The sequence below is a fragment of the Aquarana catesbeiana genome, linkage group LG13, assembly GCF_042186555.1.
Source record: "Aquarana catesbeiana isolate 2022-GZ linkage group LG13, ASM4218655v1, whole genome shotgun sequence".
In the NCBI taxonomy this organism is placed as follows: Eukaryota; Metazoa; Chordata; class Amphibia; order Anura; family Ranidae; genus Aquarana; species Aquarana catesbeiana.
In genome coordinates, this window is record NC_133336.1 from 29,212,226 (window position 1) to 29,237,445 (window position 25,220).

The 25,220-nt window shown below is 42.7% G+C and overlaps 1 protein-coding gene across 4 annotated transcripts in view; it reads right to left on the reverse strand.

The window, feature by feature from the left end:
• Positions 1–25,220, reverse strand: part of TRAF3 (TNF receptor associated factor 3) — a 158,448-nt gene that overhangs the window by 95,095 nt on the left and 38,133 nt on the right. The window contains exon 2 of one of the 4 annotated variants that reach the window (XM_073609350.1): positions 23,720–24,144. The exons of the other annotated variants lie outside the window; for them this stretch is intronic. The gene's annotated coding sequence lies outside the window, so the exon portion shown is untranslated. The remainder of the gene's footprint in view (positions 1–23,719; positions 24,145–25,220) is intronic. 4 annotated transcript variants of the gene reach the window in all.

Sequence of the window (25,220 nt, forward strand, 5' to 3'; positions counted from 1 at the left end):
GTTGTAATGTATTTGTATTGTATTTTCAGACGACAACTGTACTGACTAAACGAAAATCATACGATCTGGTATCATACGATCGAATAATATCGGATGAATTGTGATCGGCTCTCGAAAAAGCTCTGTACTAACGATCCGATTATCGTACGATCGCGTCGAAAGCGGTATTTTTCGTCCCGATTTTCGGATCGTGTGTAAGGGCCCATTGGACCTCTACGTCATGTTGCGATCTGTATTCCTCCCTTTCTTGGACCCAAGATACAGATCACTCTGCCAGAATTACAAACCCTTTACCAGCATCATCCAAGTCTCACTCATCTGGTTGCATTCTCTATATTGAAAATGGACCAGACCACGGCAACAACAGCATTGTTCATAAGCCCCCTTATCCACCCAAAATCAGTTTAAGGTGGACTGAGAGTTTTAGGCCTCAATCGCACAGGCACTGTGGTCCGTACAGGGCGAATGGGACATTTGTTTATGTGGCTAGAGCTTCGGGCAGGCCGCCTATCTACGGGCTATATGGCCATATGCCCAGATGTGCGACTCTATAGTCACATGGGCTGCTCAGGTGTGATAGGGAGGAAAGGCTCAGCCTAGAAACTCAGCGAAAACTGAGCATGTGCAGAGCTGCCAACTTTGCTCTGCAAAATCCCCAACTACAGTGGGGACATGGACAGGAGGGGGAGATAGAGAGCAGCGGGATCAACCAGTTTTTTTTATGCAGAATAGAGAAATCAAATCCCATAGTGAGAATGAACAGCATGTAAGACACCACATTTATTGATCGTTTTTATATGATGTGGGTTTAATGACACTTCAACACCATGGACGTTCAGCCACCTTTACACCCTTGGAGGGTTAATACATCTTTCCCAACTGAGCAATGCCAATACAGAAGAAAACGGCGTCAATTCTTCATCAAACGCGACCTTTAAAATGTCAGCGCGTTTTATAAAGATTTCAGATTTCTCCCGACATTGGAAGAAGCTGCTGTAGATATTTAGCTCCTCGTCAGCTGAGCCCCCTGTGCATTCATGAACCAAAGCATTCGACCTGTTCATCGAAGTTATAAAACACTACATGGTGCCAGGCTGGGAGGGCGACAGTCAACGAGCGTTTTAGGCCCACATTCTCACACGCAGCGCATATTTTAAGATGATGAAGCGAAGTCAGGTGTGGCGGGTCACTGAATGGAATCAATGAAGACAACAGAGATTCACAATGTGATAATGGCATGTGTAGCGAATGTTACAAAGACCTGCGAATGTTACAGGAGATCAGCGCAGAATGGGAAGATCATTTGTTGGCCTGGAGATCGAGCAATGCAGCACAGGCTGACTGCCACATCCACTCTGGATCTAGAGCAGTGATCTCCAAACTGCGGAGGTGGCCCATTGCTTGCCTCTATCTGGGCACCATTCCATATACTGACAACAATGATGGGGCACTATTCCTCCCACCGATACCAATGATGGGGTACTAGTCCTCCCACAGATACCAATGATGGGGTACTATTCCTCCCACCGATACCAATGATGGGGTACTATTCCTCCCACCGATACCAATGATGGGGCACTATTCCTCCCACCGATACCAATGATGGGGCACTATTCCTCCCACCCATACCAATGATGGGGCACTATTCCTCCCACCGATACCAATGATGGGGCACTATTCCTCCCACCGATACCAATGATGGGGTACTATTCCTCCCACCGATACCAATGATGGGGTACTATTCCTCCCACCGATACCAATGATGGGGTACTATTCCTCCCACCGATACCAATGATGGGGCACTATTCCTCCCACCGCTACCAATGATGGGGCACTACTGCTTCCACAGATACCAATGATGGGGCACCATTGCTCCCACAGACACCATTGATGGGGCACCAATACTCGCAGATACCAATGATAGGGCATTATTCTTACCAATGACACCAATGATGGGGCACCATTGCTTCCATGGATACCAATGATGGGGTACCATTATCCCCACAGACACCAATGATGGGGCACCATTCCTCTCACAGATACAAGTGACGAGGCACCATTGCTCCCACAGACATCATTGATGGGGCACCAATACTCGCACAGATACCAATGATGGGGCATTATTCCTACCAAAGACACCAATGATAGGGCACCATTGCTTCCACGGATAACCAATGATGGGGTACCATTATTCCCACAGACACCAATGATGGGGAATCATTTCTGCCACAGACACCAATTATGGGGCACCTTCTGTGTGCAGCAGCCTCCCCAACACCCCCTAATACTTACCTGAGCTCCATCTCTCTCCAGCGATGTCCATGAGTTCATTGGCCATCCGGGACTCTCCTCCTGATTGGCTGAGACACAGCATCGGCGCCATTGGCTCCTGCTGCTCTCAAAATCAGCTAGCCAATCGAGAGAGAAAGAGAGAGAGAAAGAGAGAGAGAGGGGGCGGGGCCAAACCGGGGCTTCCTGTCTAAATGGACAAAGGAAGCTGAGGCATGGCTCAGGTGCCCCCATAGCAAGCTGCTTGCTGTGGGGGGCATTCGACAGGAGGGAGGGGCCAGGAGAGCCGAAGAGGGACCCGAGAAGAGGGGGATCGGGGCTTCTCGGTGCAAAACCAACTGCCTAGAGCAGGTAAGTATAACATATTTGTTATTTTTAGATAGAGAAAAAAAAACAGACTTTACAATCACTTTAAAAAGATAAAAACCTTGAGGCTTTAGAACCGCTGTAAAGGAGAATTTAACCCTTGCAGTGCGGGGCGGGAGGGGGAGGGGGGGCAGCCCCTCTACAAGGGATCGTTTTTCCTTTCCCCGGAGATTGGCTTTAATATGATTCCAGCAGCGGAGGGGAAAGCCATTCATTACAGTCACATAAAAAGGATTACACTTTACTAACCACAAACATGACAAATAACCTGGCACCGTCCAAAAAAAAAAAAAAGTATCCAATCGAGTCAGCCATCCTTAACTATTAGCATCTAACTATAGAACTCCGATTCCATTCCCCAGGCTGCGCTGCCCCCTGTAGGTCAGTATGCCCACTGCCGCTCCACCAGGATCCCAAGTCTTCTGCAATGTTCATACGTCCTGCGGACGCCGCCTGCTGACGTCTGGCACAGCCGGTGGGCCTTTTAAAGGGACACGGTCTTCATAAATAAAAAGGGGCGTGCAGTCCTTAAAAGGGAGACAATCTTAATAAATATATACATGTTCATCCAGGAGAGGTTGTTGCTTTATGTCTAGGCAGTGGTAAAAGGAACCTTAGCAGTAAGGCCCCTTTCACACTGGGGCGGTGGGGGCGTCGGCGGTACAACAGCGCTATTTTTAGCGCTGCTGTACCGTCGTTCTTGCAGCGGTATTCGGCCGCTAGCGGTGCGGTTTTAACCCCTGCTGGCGGCCGAAAAAGGGTTAAAATCCCTCGTACAGCGCGGTATAGCCGCGCTGTCCCATTGATTTCAATGGGCAGGAGCAGTGAAGGAGCGGTGAATACACCGCTCCTTCACCGCTCCAAAAAAGCGGTTTGCAGGACTTTTTTCACCGTCCTGCCTGCGCACCGCTTCAGTGTGAAAGCTCTCGGGCTTTCACACTGAACAAACAGCGGAGGCTGTTTAAGGGCGGTTTGCAGGTGGTATTTTTAGCGCAATAACGCCTGCAAACCGCCCCAGTGTGAAAGGGGTCTAAGTGATGGAATTGCTGGGTTGGTTCCAATGAGATACGTGAACTGCAAACAGCCACATAAAATTTTTTTGGGGGAAAAGGCATCCTTTAACTCAGGAGGCAATCTGGGGCCCTCCAGCTGTTGCAGAACTACAAGTCCCATCATGCCTCTGGGAGTCATTGTAACTTGCCAGCCTTGCAATGCCTCGTGGGAAACGTAGTTCCAACAAAAGCTGGAGAGCCCCAGGTTCACCCCCTTCTTGCCCAGGCCAATTTTCAGCTTTCAGCGCTGTCAAACTTTGAACGAAAATTGCACGGTCATGCAACACTGCACTCATACAACATTTTTATAATTTTGTTCACACAAATAGAGTTTTCTTGGTGGTATTTAATCACCACTGCGTTTTAAAAATTTTTTTTGCTAAACGAAAAAAAATTTCTGTTATAACATTTTGCAAATAAATAATAGTTTTTTTGATAAATTTAGGCCAAATGTATTCTGCTACATTTCTTTGGTGAAAAAACCCCAAATCATTGTATATTATTTAAGTCTATAGGAAAGTTATAGAGTCCACAAACTTTGGGATATATCTGAGAATCGATCAATCATGATGTACTGACGGCATCTCATTTCTTGAGGCCCAAAAGGGTCAGGACAGTACAAATTCCCCCCCCCCCCCCCCCCCCAAATAACCCCTTTTTGGAAAGTAGACAGTCCAAGGTATTTAGTAAGAGGTTTTTTAAGTTGTAATTTTTTGGAAAATAAATAAAATAAAAAAATGATTTTGCAGAATATACAGCCTCATGCTACATAACTAAGCTCCATTTCATGCTGAATAAACTAAAATTATTAATGCATCCTAAATAGAAAACCAAGCTTTTTTTAAAATAAATTTGATTAAAAAATAATTTAAAAAAAATAAAAAAATCGATTTGAATCAAAAAAATCCGATTTAAATAAAAAATTTAAAAAAAAAAAATCTGATTTTTTTTTTTTTTTTTTAAAAACATTGATTTTTATCCACCCTGGCGCAGGAGCCAGCACTACAGAGGAGGCATCGGCTTATGGGGCTCTTGATCCCTACTACACCTCTGACTTTACAAGTAGTCCCTCTACATTGCACTCTGTTTGATGCTCTGGGATGGTGGGTCGGCAAGCCCAGACCGCGATCTACCAGTCACCTGGCCGCGATCTACTGGTTGCTGACCCCCTGGCTTAGAGAAAAACACCGAAACCTAGTGATGACATCACTGGATCTACAATAAGGCATGTAATGAAAACGAAAACGTTACACTTAACTATTTGATTATGAATCAGGGAAGGCAAAAAAATGTAAGCAGATTACATTTCAACTTTTAGAAAAACTTGTACACAAAAAAAAAAAAAAAAAGTACCGCTCTAATGCTCCTATCATTGTTATCAGCCAACGTGACGTGTAATGAACTGGCGCAGATAGTATAAAACAGCTTGTCAGGCTACATTGTGCTACAGAAAAATGCCAAACGATCGCACACAGGACGCCGACTCACTGTGACCAAAATTAAACCGTTTCATAAAATGGCTTCAGCTCTATTGTCTAACCACAGGAGAGGTCGCTCAGACGCGTTTCGTCCCCAGTCCTGCACATGGAGAGCAGAGCTGAAGCCATCTTACATGACCTGAATTAGTTATGGTCACAATGCGACGGCGTTCTGGTGATCAGTTGCCATTTTTGGATATAACTTACTAGGAGTCACGGCTTACTAGTAATATACACCAACTGCAGCTGAAAGTTTTGGCAAGGCTCCATTCACACCTGACCGTGGGTGGAATTTTGCAGATTTCAAATCGCTGCACAACACGGGACGCGTTTACAATGTCATTACATCTAAGGCACCCTAACCACGCCGAGATTGTCGCACAGCAAATCGCAACATGCAACACTGTCACCCAAAGGAAGCTCATGTTCCCTTTTGAGCGACCAGCGTAATGTGTGACATTTGTGGCGCGACTGGGGTGCCATTAAGAAGTAATGGCAGCGCAAGCGCGTCCTGCTGTGATTTGAAATCGCAGGCGGAAACACGGTGATTCCACCCGAGATCAGGTGTGAATGGAGCCCAAGACACAAAAATTCTGATAAATTTATAGTGCTGTTTACACACACATTGGGGAGATTTCCTCTTCACTTTCGCCCCCAGTGACGCAAGGAAAAGCAATGAGATGGTGCAGCGATCAAATGTGAAAGACGCTCTACTACCATCAGGGTGGATTGTGGGATCCCAAGCACATAGCAGGGGGTGAGGCCTCCAGCGTGTCAACATCGCACCACAATGTATTCAGCTTTGTGATGTGGTTGGGCCTTCAGGCCGACCATACAAGGTTTGAATTTCGGACGTTTCAGAGAGAAACCAGAGGGCAAGATTCAATCCGTTAACGGGCAGGCTGAATGTGCCAAGTTAAATCGATCAACTTGGGTCAAGCAGTCTGCCGGAATTCTCTTGGGATTATCGCTAGCGTCTGCTATAGCTGCTAGTTATAATCACTGCCTTCTCCCGACGGGGATTGCAAATGTTGATTCCGTGTTAATTTTGCCATCAAATTTCAATTTAGTTTTAGTATTTTAACTAAAATGCCATTTTAGTTCTAGTCCCATTTTAGTCATCTGCAATTGTTTTAGTTTTAGTCGTATTTAGTCAACTAAAATCTAATGGGTTTAGTTAAATTGTAATGCATTATTTAAAGCGGAGTTCCACCCAAAAGTGGAACTTCCGCTTTAAGGCCTCCACCCCGGCTGCTGTTTGTGAAACAGAACTTTTGGGGGGAGGGAGCAGATACCTGAATTTGACAGGTACCTGCTCCCACTTCCATTCCGGTCGCCCTGCAGAAGCTCTCCTCCCCGAAGTCTTCTGGGACATATGACAGGTCTTAGAAGACTTCGGGGTCAGTCACGCAGTCGCAGTGGGCACCCGGCTGTGAAGCCACAAGCTGTCACAGCCGGGTGCCCATAGTAAAGATGCCGGCGCCGCCGAGGTAGGACACGGGATGAACACGGCTTCGGTGAGTACCCCACTGGACCGTGGGACGGGCGAGAGGCTGTTTATTAAAAGTCAGCAGCTACACTTTTAATAAACAAACAAAATGACTGGAACTCCGCTTTAAGGATCTCTCTAGAATTTCCAAACTCATTATATACTACTGGAGTAAAAAAAATCTAATATTAAACTATTTATTTTATTAAGGTTTGAACAAACTCACAGACACAGATTTAGCCGCTCTGGTTGGTCTAAAGAGACCTGCAATGCTGCACAGTGCTCTGGACAGTGGTCTGAGGCCTGTCATGCTGCACAGTGCTCTGGACGGTGGTCTGAGAGGCCTGTAATGCAGCACAGTGCTCTGGACGGTGGTCTGAAAGGCCTGTAATGCAGCACAGTGCTCTGGACGGTGGTCTGAAAGGCCTGTAATGCAGCACAGTGCTCTGGACGGTGATCTGAGAGGCCTGTCATGCTGCACAGTGCTCTGGATGGTGGACTGAGAGGTCTGTCATGCTGCACAGTGCTCTGGACGGTGGTCTGAAAGGCCTGTAATGCAGCACAGTGCTCTGGACAGTGGTCTGAGAGGCCTGTCATGCTGCACAGTGCTCTGGACGGTGGTCTGAAAGGCCTGTAATGTAGCACAGTGCTCTGGACGGTGGTCTGAGAGGATTGTCATGCTGCACAGTGCTCTGGACGGTGGTCTGAGAGGCCTGTCATGCTGCACAATGCTCTGGACGGTGGTCTGAGAGGATTGTCATGCTGCACAGTGCTCTGGACAGTGGTCTGAGAGGCCTGTAATGCTTTTCATTTTGTTTTCGTTCGGTGGTGAAAAGTTTGAAGAAGATGTTTTCGTCTACAAAATTGATACTGCCGATTCTCCTGTCAGCACTGTCTGTGTTGATAGGGAAATCGTGCAAATTTTTTTCCTACAACACGAGGTAGGTGTATGGCCTGCCTTACTGTACAAAAGGCTGGTTTGAGAAGAGGAGAAATTGAATGAAGTTCAAAGCACGCCCATTGTTTACTTGACACACAAGTCCGTCTCACGTAGTATATATATATATATATATATATATATATATATATATATATATATATATATATATATATATATATATATATATATAGACAATAATCTATTTAAAGGAAAGCTCCACCCAAGCGGTAACACCCAGGTTGGGTGAGAACAAAGCCTGAAATTATGACGGGCAGGTCTGCTGGGGCCCCAGAGAGATAAAAGAGGACGAGTGACTCGGATCACCATTGTGCTCTACCTAAAAATAACAAATCATCATTTAAACCACTTAGGTACGGCACGCCACCATTACACGCCGGTATTTTGAAGGGGAATATCGTTGTTATGGCAGCAGGTAGCTACCATAACCCTGGTATCCTCTTCTTCAGTGGGCAATCCGCTTTCAGATAAAAGTGGTCTCTGTGGCCGATTCGCCGCAAGATCAATTTTATCGGCGGTGGGAGAGGGGCCCCCCCCAGCACCCCGGTTTTTATTGCATTTTAGTGTAAATATAAGATCTTTTTGACTCCAGATCTCATATTTAAGAGGTCCTGTCATGCTTTTTTTCTATTACAAGGGATGTTTACATTTTTTGTAATAGGAATAAAAGTGACACATTTTTTTTTAAGAACAGTGTATAAAATAAAAAAAAAAATAAGGAAAAAAAAATTTTTTTTAAATGCGCCCCATCCCACCGACCTCGCGTGGAGAAGCGAGCGCATACGTGAGCAGCGCCCGCATATGAAAACTGTGTTCAAACCACACGTTAGGTATCGCCGCGATCGTTAGAGCGAGAGCAATAATTCTAGCCCTAGACCTCTTCTAACTCCAAACATGGAACCTGTAGAATTTTTTTAAACGTCGCCTATGGAGATTTTTAAGGGTAAAAGTTTGTCACCTTTCCACGAGCGGGCGCAATTTTGAAGCGCGACATGTTGGGCATCAATTTACTCGGCGTAACATTATCTTTCACCATATAAAAAAAAAAAAATTGGAATAACTTTACTGACATCATATTTTTCCCTCGGGGGAAGCGCTTCTCCTAGGGGGTTATCCAAAAGCAAGGAGGAGCCCCCGGGCGACCTCCAGAAGACGAGGTTCGGGGCCACTCTGTGCAAAACGAGCTGCACAGTGGAGGTAAGTATATGTTTGTTGTTTTAAAAAAAAATTATCCTTTACAATCACTTTAATTGGTTAAAGAAGAAGGCTCACGTTGGTTTATGCTAATTGCCTCTGCTCCCCCGGGGAACATACTACCTAATACCCCATTTTCCTGTGACATGTCTAATGGAGGCCATAGACTGGACGAAATATCGCTTGGACATTTGAAAAACAAAAAATCGTTCAGTATTGCTCTCATAATACCACCACTATGTAGTGACCAAATTTCAGATGAGAAATTGACATAAATAATTATTATGAATATTATTATTATTATTCCCGATTTATATGGCGTCAACGGTTTGCGCAGCACTTTACAACCTAAAGGGAGGCAGTACATTTACAAATACAGGAGGGTTAAGAGGACCCTGATCATAGGAGCTTACAATCTAACAGGGTGGAGAACCAATTTATTGTTTGGTTTGTTCACATAAAAAAAAAAAAAAAAATTTTACAGTGCGGCAAACACACTAACCTTTTAAATTTAGGTTGGCTCGTTCCCGCGAATCACCGTAGCTGTACGTCGGTCCCTTTAACAGCTATAGCAGGCGGGGGGAGCTGATGGGCGTGCCTGCCGGCCACCCGCGATCGCTCCACAGAGAGCCAGAATCCGTCAATGATCTCAGGGATCTGTCAATGTAAACAAACAGATCCCCGTTCTGACAGGGAAGTACAGAGTGTTCGTCTGTTCCTAGTGATCAGGAACAGCGATCTCTCTCTACTCCCTGTCAGTCCCCTCCCCCCCACAGTTAGAAACACCTCCTTGGGAACACATTTAAATCCTTGATCGTCCCCTAGTTTCAACCCCTGCCCTGCCAGTGTCATTTATACAGTAATCGATGCATTTTTATAGCACTGATTGCTGTATGAATGTCAATGGTCCCCAAAAAAAAAAAAGTTTCAAAAGTGTCTGATCTGTCCGCCGCAGTGTTGCAATCCCGTTAAAAATCGCCGATTACCGCCATTACTAGTAGAAAAAAAAAAAAATAATAAAAAAAATGCTATTAATATATCCCCCATTTTGTAGACTCTATAAATTTTGCGCAAATCAATATACGCTTATTGCGTTTTTGTTTTTTTTTTACCAAAAATATGTGGAAGAATACATATTGGCCTATTTTTGGTTATTTATTATAGCAAAATGTAAAATATCATTTTTTTTTTTCAAAATTGTCGGTCTTTTTTTTTTTTTTTTTTTTTTTATAGTGCAAAAAATAAAAAGGTGATCAAATACCACCAAAAGAAAGCTCTGTTTGTGGGGAAAAAAAAAAAAGGACGTCAATTTTGTTTGGGTGCAGCGTCACACGACCGCGCAATTGTCAGTTAAAGTAACGCAGTGCCGAATTGCAAAAAAATGGCCTGGTCATAAAGGGACTGAAGCCTGCCGGTCCTTAAGTGGTTAAAGAGGAGCTCCAGCTGGGGTGAAAAAAAAAAAAAAAGAAAAGAAAAAAGTCAGCAGCTACAAATACTGCAGCTGCTGACTTAAAATATTAGGGCACCTGTCCAGGGAGCCTGCGATGTTGGTCCCCCCCAGCTGATCTTCGGATCGACTCCTGGGTGCCGCCACGGCCATTCCTGGTAAGGTTCCCTACTGCGCATGCCCCAAGCACGCTGCGCATTCTAATTGGCCCGGGGAAGGAGGAGGGGGCCGAACTTCCGGGAGATTGGGCCACACCCCCCCCCCCCTGAAAAGGTGCCAAATGTGACACTGGGGGGGGGGGGGGGAGCGTATAAGCGGAAAAGCTGGTATTTTTTGTTTTACAGCGGCCTCAAAGTGAGATTGTGTTCTAAGGAAACAAAAGCGTGGGGGGGGGGGAATAAAAAAAAAAAAAAAAACAACACCACACCACACAACTAAGATCAAACAAAGGGTAGCTTTGTAAAAAAATTGATCTCAAACTACGTTTAAAAAAAAAAAAAAAAAAAAGCAGCCAGCAATGTTTATTAACAACACTGCTCAACCACTGAAACACTAAAATAAAAAGAAACATTGTTTCTTTTTGTATCTTTCTGTTTCTTCATCTGCAGATCAAAAGGGATGAACAAATGTTCCTCTGTTTAACCCCTTATTAACTCCCTATTCTCCTCCATTTAATTATTATTTTCCTGCTTTTTTTTTTGTTCACGTCTATTTTAAAAACGATAAACAATGAAAACTTTTCTTTTGTTTGCTTTGTTAGTGAATATTTTTACACACACATTATATATATATAATATATATATATATATATTTAAAGCGCAAAATTAAAAAAAAAAAAAAAAAAATCGATTTAATCTGTTTTTCAATGCTTTGTACCATTGCTGACAGCTGAAGCGAAAACAAAACAGTTGGTATCGGCGAGTACCAAAAAAAAAAAAAAAAAAAAGTATCGGTACTCGTACCCATTGTAAAGAAAAAAAAAAAATGGTATCGGTGCATCCCTAGTTCATACAGGTGTGATGGACAGGTTGGCCAAAATAGTGTACCAGGCCCACAGATCCTGGAACTGATCCATCTCGCCTTCTATTGTTCTTTGTCCCATTTACTAAGCTGGTCTGGGGAGCATGAGAAAGTGGATTTAAAATATATGCGATGTTTAATAATGACGAAGGCTGTGGCTGCAATAGCTGGCAGCGTGCCCAGTGCTTAGTGTCTTTTCCATCCCGGTGTAGAACAAAGGGGTGTGAGCTCTGCAGACAAAGCATGTTATTACCGCTATAGTTCTATAGGTGTCGGCAATAGCAGAAGGTTATTAAAAACAGAAAGTACCTTTTGGCACTGCGCGCATATCAAACATTTCCATTATTTGGATAATAAGGTCCCTCCAACCACAATGCAGGAAGCTGGTGTATGTGCGGTGTGTGTCTGTGTACACGCAACAGCTGAATCATGCAGCGACATAAATGTAACTCCCTCGCTGATATATGTTGCAATGGTTTATGACACCGGTTCCCGTCACAGCGCCAATCTGCCGACATCATCTCAACAATTACTTCCACCGTATAGAAGAGACAAAAAAGCACCGACACAGCAGACATCGCTGACCTCAAGTGAGGGGGGGGGGGGGGGTCAAAAATGTCCGATCTGTCCGCCGAAATTGTTGCAGTCCAGCAAAAAAAAAAAAAAATTAAAATCGCTGATCACCGCCATTACTAGTAAAAAAAAAAAAAAATAAAAAAATAATATATATATATATATATATATATATATATATATATATATATTTATATATTATTATTATTAATATTATTATAAAAATGCTATTAATCTATCTCCTATTTTGTAGACGCTAAAGCTTTTGCGCAAACCAATCAATATACGCTTATTGCATTTTTTTTTTACCAAAAATATGTAGAAGAATACATATTGTCCTATTTTTGGATATTTATTATAGCAAAAAGTTAAAAATTTTTTTTAGTTTTTTTTTTTTTTCAAAATTGTCGGTCTTTTTTTGTTTATAGCGCAAAAAATAAAAAAGGTGATCAAATACCACCAAAAGACAGCTTTATTTGTGGGGGGGGACACAAATTTTGTTTGGGTACAGCATCGCACGACCGCGCAATTGTCAGTTAAAGTAACGCAGTGCCGAATCGCAAAAAATGGCCTGGTCATTAAGGGGCTAAATCCTTCCGATACTGAAGTGGTTAAAGAGAAGGTCCAGCCGGGATGCATCCACAGACACAGACGGCACCCGCATCTGCTACCCCCTCATAGGATTTGATTGACAACAGGGTGGATAAGAATCAATGATTTAAAAAAAAAAAATGAAATATATATATAATATCTATCTCTATATATATATATATATATATATATATATATATATATATATATATATATATATATATATATATATATATATATATATAAGAGAGAGATTTTTTTTTTTTTTGTCAAATTTTAATAAAATGCTTTTGGAGTAAAAAATCTAAAGATAGTTTTCTATTTAGGATACATTAGTAATTCAGTTTATTCAGCATAAAAATGGAGCTTAGTTATGTATCATGAGGCTGTATATTCTGCAATATTTACATTTTAGGTAAACTCATTCAATGAATCCAAGCTCTGCAAGCTGGGATAACATGCACTGCATTGATGCATTCACACAATTTCACAGCAACCGAGAGGTAAAAAGAAAGTTCAGGAATATTCCTTTATCCCATTGTTTTCCAAATCTATGTACACTACAAACTGTATGATTGAATCGGTTCTGATATTGCCGTTTTACCAACCTGACAGCTTATTTTAAATAGGAAACCTTCATTTTGTTTGCAAATATCAACCACTTATAGACCGGAAGATTTTCCCCCTTAATTACTATTTTTTGCGATACGGCACTGTGTCGCTTTAACCGACAATTGCAACATTGAAACCAAAAATAATTGACAACCTTTTTTCCCACAAATAGAGGTTTCTTTTGGTGGTATTTGATCACCTCTGCTGTTTTTTTTTTTTTGTGCTATAAACAAAAAAAAAAAGAATTTTGAAAAAAAAAAAAAAAAAAACACTATTTTTTTATTTTTGCTATAATAAATATTAAAAAAAAAATGTAAAGAAAAAAAAATTCTTCATCAATTTAGGCCAATATATATTCTTCTACATATTTTGGTAAAATCACAATAAGGCGTATATTAATTGGTTTACGCGAAAGTGATAGTGTCTACAAAATAGGGGATATATTTATGGCATTTTAATTTTTTTTTACTAGTAATGGTGGCGATCTGCGATTTTTAATAGGACTGCGACATTGCGGCGAACAGATCAGACACTTTTTTGGGACCACTGACATTTATACAGCGATCAGTGCTTTAAAAATGCACTAATTACTGTATAAATGTCACTGGCATGGAAGGGGTTGACACTAGGTGGGGTTCAAGGGGCTAAATGTGTTCCCTCGTGTGTGTTTCTAACTGCGGGGGTGATGGGACTGACTGGAGGAGGAGAGAGATCGCTGTTCCTAATCACTAGGAACAGCAGATCTGTCTCTCCTCCCTTGTTAGAACAGGGATTTGTGTGTTTACATCTGGCTCTCGTGCCCGCGATCGCAGGTGGCCGGCGGACATCGTGGCCGCCAGCCACGCGTATCCGGTCCCCCGCCGCGCAGCGGGCGTGCCTACTATCGCCCTTAAAAAGTGCCGACTTAACGCCTACGGCGATTTGCAGGATCGTTTTCGACCTGCCGCAGTATAATGACGGCAGCTGGCCGGCAAGTGGGTAAAGATTCTGTGACGGACTCACCCGGGACAGAGGCTTTTGGAGGGGACTGGATGCCGGCCTCTTGCCTACCGACTATGGACCCTGGCATTTGAAGGAGCTACAAGCATTTAGAAAGATATTCTGCTATGTAATGCAAAAGGACATTATTGAGGAGGCCATGATGGTCTCTGCCAGCTTGGGACTCAGGCGACAGATGTATGTGAAAGGAATGCTGATTAATGAGATCTGGAAAGCCTGGGTCTTTCACCCAATAGTTTACTGTGCTCATTAACACACCTTGGTCTCCTAGCAAACTATTGGGGGATGTGTTTCTACTTATGTGTATTGTAAGTTGGGAGTGAGGAGACGGCAAGGCTACCCTGAAAGGTCATATCTCTAGTCACCTAGTCTGGGTAAATGATTAGATAACTAGCTCATGTTAATTAGGTTTCTGGTTACAGTTTGTATTGTCAGCCTGCTGTGTATGTGTATGTGTATATATATATATATATATATATATATATATATATATATATATATATATATATATATATTTTTGATTTTTTTTTTTTTTGTGTGTCATCTCAAATAAATTAGTTCAGTCCATGTCCAGCAACCAAACGAGTATTGTCTTGTTTGTTGTTTGGAGCGGCCGGAATATCTGATATCTAAATATTACAGATTTAAACTACCAGCAAGAATGAGCAGACAGAGATGACACTTAGTGCTCTGGATTGAGACAAGCACACACTATAGAGGGATAGGCTTTGATCATATTTCATGTCTGAGGTTTACAACCACTTTAAAGTGCGGCTTTATCCATAAAAAGCACCAACTTTCACAAAAAATTCAAAAAAAAAAAAAAAAAAAAGAGAGATCAGTATACTTTAAATTGTATTTTCTTTAGAAAACCTCCTAGATGTCTGTGGCATGTTTCACACATACGTCAGCTGCAGAGTTCTGCTGTAATGTCCCTTTAAGAAAAATCCCCTAATACTTTCACAAGTACATAATCATTGCAACACAACTCTACCAGCCCGGCTCATATGCACAGCAAATATTTGCTGCAAAATCAGAGTTGATTTGTAATTTTTAAGCATTAGATATCTCCTGAAAAAAAAAAAAAAAAAAAAACACACATATTATGGAGAATACTACTGCAGGGGCCCTGCATTGTACATGAGCATGTCGGGGGCCCCTATCCACATATCAGGCGCATTGAGATTCGCAAGAGAGACAAAAAGAGAATTTGTGCATTTTTACAGCTGAACGAAGTAGGCAAAAAAATAAATAAAATGTTTGCCCTCTGAGCTGCCTATCAAGTCTGCAGGCGGCATCCTCCAACCCGATGGGCGGCCCCACTGCCAACCGAAGGAGTGTGTATGGCAGGCTGACAACATTGCTGATAATTGTACGGCAGTGGCTTGCGTTGTCAGCCTGCAATAAAAAGTTCAGTTACTGGCAGATCCCCAGTTAAAGGGGAACTTCAGTTATTATTTCATCTTTCCATCTATTAAATCTTCTGCCCTTGTTTCTGTTTTAACTTTGGATAGTAAAATTTTTTTTTTTTCGGCCAGTAAATATCTTATACAGCCCACTTCCTGTTTCTTGTCTGGTCATTAGCCTAGGCTTATGACATCATGCACAGCTCTCTCTCACGCTCGCGAGAGTTTGCCAGGAAGGGGGGGGGGGGGGTGAGTCATAAGAGGGCCAATGAGAGCTGCAGAGTTGGGAGGTGTGTCTGTGTAAATCCAGGAAGTGAACAGGCAGCAGCTTCATCTGCCCACAGTTAAAATGGCTGCAGCCAGACTTAGTGGAAGGAGATTCCTGCAGCATGTTTGGCAAGTACAGAATCACAGTATATATAAAATAATATGCAAAGTGGTTGGAGGGAAGCTTCAAAATGAAGAAAAAGATGTTATTACAAATTTTGTGAGCAGGACTGCAGTTCCTTTTTAAGAATCTTTGCAACAAATTCACAAAGAACTGATTTGCATATAGCAGAACTCCCTCAAGCCTGGTTCACACAGGCCGAATGTCAGGCGGCACTTTACAATGGCCCATTTGACCAGCATGTCAAGTTTTACAGTTTGAAGGTAAATGAATAGATAAGATAAAACTAACGCAATATAAGGCTCTATATCATAGGTTTTATAACTAATCTCTTAGTCTGCTTGGCTCGCCCTTGGTTTATGAGATATTGCTGGACATCAAATAAACTGTATGCAATCCTGTTTCGATAGAAAATGATTTGTTATACCAATTTCATTATAAAACTGTTTGGGCAACTGTGAATACCCCATAAATAATGTTTTGGAAATCTTATATGTCCCTCATAAAGAATGTCAATATCTGCTAATACTAGTTCATACGGTAATTCTGCCAATATTGTATTCTCAGGTTACTGCAATACTTTTATTGTATTTGTGCTTTTCTAAGGCCCTGACGAAGCGGGGCTTCCCACGAAACGCGTAGGCCCTATATTTGATCCATCGTACCAGGATCAGCACTTCCTGGACCCAATTAACAGTAACTGTATTTTTACAACTGTAATATGTTCTTAACTAATAGATGAAAAATAAAAAGTTTAAATACACTTTTTACATTTGTGGTATAAATCTTTATTCAAACCCTACAAAAAGGTACATACAAAGTCCCGCCCCACTCTACTTTGACTCTTGATTCTATATTTCTCCTTTGGGATGGTACCTATGTAGGGTTATAGTTGTTCCACATCCACCCCCACCCCTGTGCAATTTTAAAGGATTTGAATGTGACCTGGTCTCAGCGTCTTGCACAAGGAGCCAGTCAGTTTATATGCTGACAAGGAGCATGCTGATAGGAGGAGAGAAAAGGAGGAGAGAAGAACTCATGACTGTGCTGCTTCTCCTTTCACTGTTCAGTCACAGTCTGGGGTCATCCGGCTGAGGACATCTAGAGGCAGAAGAAAAATTCTCTTGATTCCAAATCCTTTAAATAGTTTGTTAAAATTAGTAGTAAACTCTGTTCTACCACTTTTACCTACAGGCGAGCCTATAGTAAGGCTTACCTGTAGGTACTGCGAATATCTCCGTAACCTGCACAGTTTAGCAGATATTCAGAGTGTATGCAGCCAGTGACGTTACCGGCGCATGTGCTCTGAAGGTCCGGCATACAGTGCTGGACCATCAGATTCCGTGCCGTAAATGGCGGTTCCCACACGCAATACGCGGGAATTACGTCATTGTACCCCCAGCCATTCATACAGCCAGAAGATGCGAACCCAGAAGGAAGACTGGGGGGGAGATGTCAGCCTTCAGCAAGGACAGCACACTGCTGGAGGGTTTCGTTCTAAGGCATACTAGCACATTATGACATTGCCCTGCAGGGGGGAAAAAAATTTTTTTTCCCATCCATTGCGGTTTACTACTGCTTTAATGATTAGAGAGCTGCATTCATTTGGGTCTTGTATATCTGCCCAGAGTTTAGCTTTAAGCGTACTGTATACAGTGAAGAATGATGCCAAACATACTGAAAAGCAGATTTGGGGTTTGGATAGAATTTAATTGTAAAATAAGGAAGCTTTTAAAAAACACAGCTGGTATTTGCCTTTTTCAGCTGGTATTTGAGACTTTTTAGGCGATTGGCGAAAATTAAATCATAGGGAGGATTTGAATTTTAGATTAATTAAACAACGGCCACTCTGATTTTTAATTGCCTGTAGTAGGCGGCAGCTGAATCATACGTATTGTGATCACAGTAAAATTTTATTAGGTTGATCCTGAAAAAGAAGAAAGACATCCAGGAAACAAAATGCGGCACGTATTCTTTTTTTAAATTGAGCTGTCTCACTTACTCTGACCTTACGCGTTGCGTAAGGGTTCCTTCACACGGGCAGCCAGGAGGGTAGTAAAAGCAGGTTGAGCCAAGGTTTTACTAAAGGACTGTCCACCTAAAGATAGGCATGCAGTCGTTCAGGGCTGTACATATGCCGCAGCCATGATGCTTTGCTTCACTATGGCAAAAATTAGACAGCATGCAACATTCAGCGTGTGGCACCACCACCAAACATGACCCATCTGAGTGTGATGCCACACCGCAACCACATAGAACACATGCAGTTAGGGCGCAGTGGTGCAGCATTCAGAGGGTTAGAACAGGAAGTGAGGAGGCGACAAATCCATCACGGATTTTCAGAGGGGCGCTAAGGGCTACCGCACATCTAAATAAGCTGGTAGGGTCATCTATTTAATGGAATGAGCTGCTGAATGAACCACAGCAGACCATTTAGAATGAATGGTACTGCATCGCACCAATGCTTTTAGTGTGCGTTACCACACCTTCCCAACACAAAGTCAAGTGAATGGAGAAGTTTAGCCAACGCTCGTTTGGCTGTACTTCTGTGGATCACAGGAATGCAGTTCGTTCTGCACTTCTTTGACCCGTTTTCAGCAGACAGCGGGCTGAAGCCCGCTGTCGGCTGACATCACAGAGCCGGTCCAGTCTCGAGCAAGATCGCGACCATATGGTCGTGATTCGCCCACATGCCTGGACTAGCACCCGGCTTAGCAAGCCACTGAGAGCCTGAGCTAGCTGCTCCCGCCCCCTCCACAGCCCAGCGATCCAGTGAGCGCAGGGGGGAAGAGCAAAGAGTTGGTGACTGACCAGTTACCAGCTCTCTGCTCAGGGAGCTGTGAGAACCGAGCAATCGGCAGTGTTTGATCACTCGGTTCTCAGTGTTAGAGACGGCGGGGGACAGATGCAGCATCCACCTAGGTAAGTAGGATCAAAATAAATAAATGTTTTTATATATATATATCACATGCCTAACAGTTTAAAGAAGAATTATCACTTTTATATTATTTAGGTTCCTAATGGGATAATGTACATTTAGTGCTTGGTTTCATCTTAGATGCCCTGTAACAATAGCTGCAATGTCGGACAGGGCGTCCACTCTTGGCACAGCTAGCAAAGAGATGGTTGCTTTGATAGCAAGCTCCTGTCTCCGGCTCTAGGCACTTGCCTGAGCAAACCACTGGCACAAGAAATACAGTGGAACATGAGACATGTCAGCCTCACCTTCCTCGGTATTCCACCTGCTGGCCATTGACTGGAAGGGCGGCACAGTGGTGTAGTGGGTAGCACTCTCGCCTAGCAGTAAGAAGGGTCGCTGGTTCGAATCCCAACCACAACACTACCTGCCTGGAGTTTGCATGTTCTCCCTGTGCCTGCGTGGGTTTCCTCCGGGTACTCCGGTTTCCTCCCACACTCCAAAGACATGCTGGTAGGTTAATTGGATCCTGTCTAAATTGTCCTTAGTATGTATGAATGTGAGTTAGGGACCTTAGATTGTAAGCTCCTTGAGGGAAGGGACTGACGTGAATGTACAATGTATATGTAAAGCGCTGCGTAAATTGACGGCGCTATATAAGTACCTGAAAATAAAATAAAATAAGCCGGACACAGGTGCTCACCATAAAAAAAAAAAAAAAACATTTCCTTGCTAGCTGCGGTGTTGGGCAGCTGGGCGCCAAGAGGTGGCATCCTGTCCAACACAGCTGTTTCAGGGCACCTAAGAAGATGAGACTAAGTATTACATGTCCTCCCCCCAACCCAATTCACCCCCTATTAAAACAAAGAATATATTCAGAAGCCTCTTCTGGCAATCAGCACCACTTTTGGAAGCCATGGCCGGTCAATCCAGCATTGCTCCTCCTGACGTCATAAAAAGTTGCAGTCTTGCTGGACAGCCAATAGAAATGTCCATGTCACCCAGGCAGGGACGCAAACCTAATGAAGGACCCTTCTCCACTTAAGGGAAGAACAGAGAAGACTCGGAACCTAGAGCGTCACATAACCACAGATTTAGAGGAATGTTTCAAGCATTTAGAATGAAACAAACTCAACATTTAGCTTGGGGAGGAGGGTGCAAGGGACAGGGAGAAGCTTTAAAACTGACCACACACACACACCCCAACTCTACTTTTAAAGGACACCTGTCCTGAGAAAAATGGCAACTGCCATTGTTGATCTTCTACTTCTACTGCCTGGCCTCTATTGACCTCAATACTCTTTGGTAAAGACTTGGACCAAGCATGTGGATAAGGTATTCTGACTCCACCAATTTGCTTACATCCATGCCGTAAAATTTTAAACCTAGCACCTCAGCATATCAGTCAATTATAGTATATCTAAAGCCAAAACATTTTTTTTAAGCTTTTAATAGTGTTGAGGGGTGAGGATTTACTCTACTGCTTTGGTGACCACTCATCGGAACTTGAACTGACTGGAAGTGTTAAAATTTTGAGTTGCCTCCAGGACAGGAATAGAGGGGAAATCTAATAAAGACTTCAGTTTTAACTTTGGCATTTCCTGACTTTCTATAGATTCCCTCTCACTTTCTGCTGTGTCTACAGGACAGAAAGGGAAGAGAAATCTCCCTAATGGGAGACAGATGGTCAAAAAAGAAAGCTGGCAGGGTTTCAACTATCCCCTTACTTTATACAGTAATAACAATTGTTTTGGGCTTTACATATACTTTACTAGGCATTCTTAGAAAGAGGTCAGCAATGGCAGGCCCTATATTTCACTCATGACAAATATCAATTAATGGCACCTTCCATTCTGGTCATACAATATCAAAAGGGAATTACTCTCTGTTCTGATGGTTGGCAGTGGTCCATGCGTGGGTAGATCATTGGCAGAGATGTTATAAAGTGATCTCCTAATCTTCAGTTCACAGGCAACTTAAAGTGACCTGTTACAGGAATAGGCAAAAAACAGCTAGAAAAGTGGCTGTGGTACTTTTAACCTTCCTACCCCTCCAATGACCCAAAACCAAACTCATTTAGTTTAAAAAAATAGGACCTTCTGGCTCCAAAAACAGGTCCCTGACAGACACCCTAATGCAGGGTTTCTCAACCAGGGTTCTATGGGACCCTAGGGTTCCTCCAGAGGTTCCTTGAGCAATGAGTGATTTCTGCCTCTCAGATAAGTTCCCAATGACTATTGTAAAAATAAGTGTAGTACCCATTGGGTGGCCCATAGGTACACTACATTATGGTACAGGAATTAGGGATGATCTGAAATCTGATGGTACAGGAATTGGGGCCGATTTGAAGTCTGATGGTGCAGGAATTGGGGCCGATTTGAAGTCTGATGGTGCAGGAATTGGGGCCGATTTGAAGTCTGATGGTGCAGGAATTGGGGCCGATTTGAAGTCTGATGGTGCAGGAATTGGGGCCGATTTGAAGTCTGATGGTGCAGGAATTGGGGCCGATTTGAAGTCTGATGGTGCAGGAATTGGGGCCGATTTGAAGTCTGATGGTGCAGGAATTGGGGCCGATTTGAAGTCTGATGGTGCAGGAATTGGGGGCTAATCTGAGGTCTGATGGTGCAGGAATTGGGGTCGATTTAGACTCCTACATGTCAGAGCTCTAGAGTGCCAAACCAACAAAGCACTGGAAGGGTCAATACCAAGGCACAAATGTCCTGGGACTACCCAAAATGTCTGCCAGCTTTTTTCATCACCATTTTCAGTTTAGGTGCCAATACATCACATACATTATCTCACAAAAGTGAGTACACCCCTCACATTTTTGTAAATATTTTATTCTATCTTTTCATGTGACAACACTGAAGAAATGACACTTTGCTACAATGTAAAGTAGTGAGTGTACAGCTTGTATAACAGTGTAAATTTTGTGCCCCCTCAAAATAACTCAACACACAGCCATTAATGTCTAAACCGCTGGCAACAAAAGCGAGTACACCCCTAAGTGAAAATGTCCAAATCCGAAGCTGGTGGATGTTAGAGACCTTGCGCTCCTCCACTTTCCATTTGAGGATGCTCCATAGATGCTCAATAGGGTTTAGGTGTGGAGACATGCTTGGCCAGTCCATCACCTTTACCCTCAGCTTCTTTAGCAAGGCAGTAGTTGTCTTGGAGGTGTGTTTGGGGTCATTATGTTGGAATACTGCCCTGTGGCCCAGTCTCTGAAGGGAGGGGATCATGCTCTGCTTCAGTATATCACAGTACATGTTGGCATTCATGGTTCCCTCAATGATCTGTAGCTCCCCAGTGCCGGCAGCACTCATGGAGCCCCAGACCATGACACTCCCACCACCATGCTTGACTGTAGGTAAGACACACTTGTCTTTGTACTCCTCATCTTTTTGCTGCCACACACACCTGACACCATCTGAACCAAATAAGTTTATCTTGGTCTCATCAGACCACAGGACATGGTTCCAGTAATCCATGTCCTTAGTATTCTTGTCCTCAGCAAACTGTTTGCGGGCTTTCTTGTGCATCATCTTCCTTCTGGGATGACAGCCATGCAGACCAATTTGATGCAGTGTGCGGCGTATGGTCTAAGCTCTGACAGGCTGACCCCCCCACCCCTTCAACCTCTGCAGCAATGCTGCAGCACTTATACGTCTATTTCCCAAAGACAACCACTGAATATGACGCTGAGCACGCGCACTCAACTTCTTTGGTTGACCATGGCGAGGCCAGTTCTGAGTGGAACCTGTCCTGTTAACCGCTGTATGGTCTTGGCCACCATGCTGGAGCTCAATTTCAAGGTCTTGTCAATCTTCTTATAGCCTAGGCCATCCTTATGTAGAGCAACAATACTTTTTTTCAGATCCTCAGAGAGTTCTTTACCATGAGGTGCCATGTTGAACTTCCAGTGACCAGTAAGAGAGTGAGAGCGATAACACCAAATTTAACACATCTGCTCCTCATTCACACCTGAGACCTTGTAGCACTAACGAGTCACATGACACCAGGGAGGGAAAATGGCTAATTGGGCCCAATTTGGACATTTTCACTTAGGGGTGCACTCACTTTTGTTGCCAGCGGTTTAGACATTAATGGCTGTGTGTTGAGTTATTTTGAGGGGACAGCAAATTTACACTGTTATACAAGCTGTACACTCACTATTTTACATTGTAGCAAAGTGTAATTTCTTCAGTGTTGTCACATGAAAAGATATACTAAAATATTTACAAAAATGTGAGGGGTGTACTCACTTTTGTGAGATACTGCATGTGTGCCATTTTTAGGCCTTTTTCATGCAAACCTCAATTAATTCCATTGAATTTCCACTAAAGCTGGATACACATTATACAATTTTTGTTCTTCAACTTCCTTTAGATTTACCCTAAGCTATGTAGTGCAAGGGCCTGCCTGATTGCATACAAATTGAAAAGAGTTTGGGTTTGACCTCATATTTTATGGTTTTAGTAAATCTAAAAAGAAAAATTGTGAAAAAAAAAAAAATTTTAAAAATGTATAAAAATTGTATAGTGTGTAGCCAGCTTTAAATTTCTCCCTCACAGACAACCCGCAGGACAATCAGTGTCACTATAGCTTGCTAAATTTATTAATATATATATATATATATATATATATATATATATATATATATATATATATATATATATATATATATATATATATATATATATAGATAGATAGATAGATAGATAGATAATCATAATAGTGGTGGTAAAATATTACACAATAATATTTTTTTTTTTTTTTTTTAAAAGGAAACCCAACTTGGATAATAAAATTGTGAAATGAACTCCGATGCTGTAGAGCTATTAATTAGGCACCACCTGCGATATGTGTTTGCGAACTAACCCAACCCCAACATAGACAACAGTGTTTTAAAAAGTCCTAAAAAAAAAAAAAACACAAACCTTTAGCTGTTGTTGTACAACAATCTCCTAGCTTGTTGGCCCTCAGAGGACTTCAGGTGGTCAGTCATGTAATAATACATCATCGTGAAAAGTCCCATCAACGTTTCCATTCGATTTCGTGGACATTAAGAGACATTAAGGACAAAGTGCGACTTCTCACAACCGCTATGCACTGAATGAAGGCTGTACGTATCCGACCGATTAAGGGACGAGGTTATGAGGGAAAGGTCTCCTTGTATAAACAGATCTAGTCCAGGAACCACCAAAAGTCCCCAAAAAAATAAAGCAGCTTCATCAGCCACACGTGTAACAAGGAAGAATGCAAAAAAAAAAACTGAAGTTCAGAGACAGTCAGAGGAAAGAACCCGACATCCTGGAGACGATTTTTTCACAGTGAGTCAACACGATCGAACCTCCTGCAGCAGCTAAAAAGGATGGCATCCAAATTAGGAAAGATGACACAACCATTGTAGCGTAGGTTTCACAACACTCATGTGCTCATAATCTGGAAACGGCCGGGGAATGACATATCATGACGTTCGTGCCGGGACTGTACAGTCAGCCAGGAACTATGAGATGAAGAACATTCCACAACTGCCGTTCTATCATCTTAAAGGGGGTTATGACTTTCCCAGTAGAAGGATCTATTGTCTACCTGAAGCTATTCAGAATTAAAATAGAAAAGGGGTTTCAGAGTCCAGGTTTTCATGCGATCATTTCTAACCAACTTCCTTATTCCACATCGGTGCCTACAGGTTTCCTGCATGTTGGTGGACAGGCAGCTACTGTAGAGCTGCATGGGGGTCCTAAATGAGGCTAAAAAACTACCCACCTATCACAATGGGCCTAGAAATGTGCCGGAGGAAAGAACTTACCTTGGGCCACTGATAACCGGATTTATTTATTTAATTTTTCTTCTCTTGGACCTACACAGACAAAAATTCCACCCAAAGATGGTCCTGTCAGCACCAAATATGAAACACCGATGCAGCTGGGTGAAACAGTCAGCCAAACGGTGACTGCATTCCTTTAGATACAGTTCACGTATTCTGACAGACGCGGGCGCCGCGGCTGATGAAATAAAAAGAGCCAGCACGGGAGATTCCTCCATACACACATTAGGGCGTGCATGGCCAGCCCTAAACTTTCAAGGAAGTTCTGCCCTCCAACAGTTCTAAAAAAAAAAAACGAGGCCAGGTTTCTCACGCACCAGCAATAAATCTGCACTGCCATTGGTTGAGCATCCTTCTCTTTCAATTTTAATCATCACTTTGGTCAAAAAACAGTCGTCACTTTGACCATCCTATCTATAAAAAAAATCCAAACAACCACTTTTGAATGAAATTCTTACCAGTGCATGGCTGGCATGATATAAGAAGCTGCCTAGAAAATACAACCACTGATGCTAGCTATAAATTTTCCACCAATTTTCGACCAGCTTTTGATGGCCAAAAAAAAAAAAAAAATGGAACAGATGGACATAATCCACCACCAATTGATA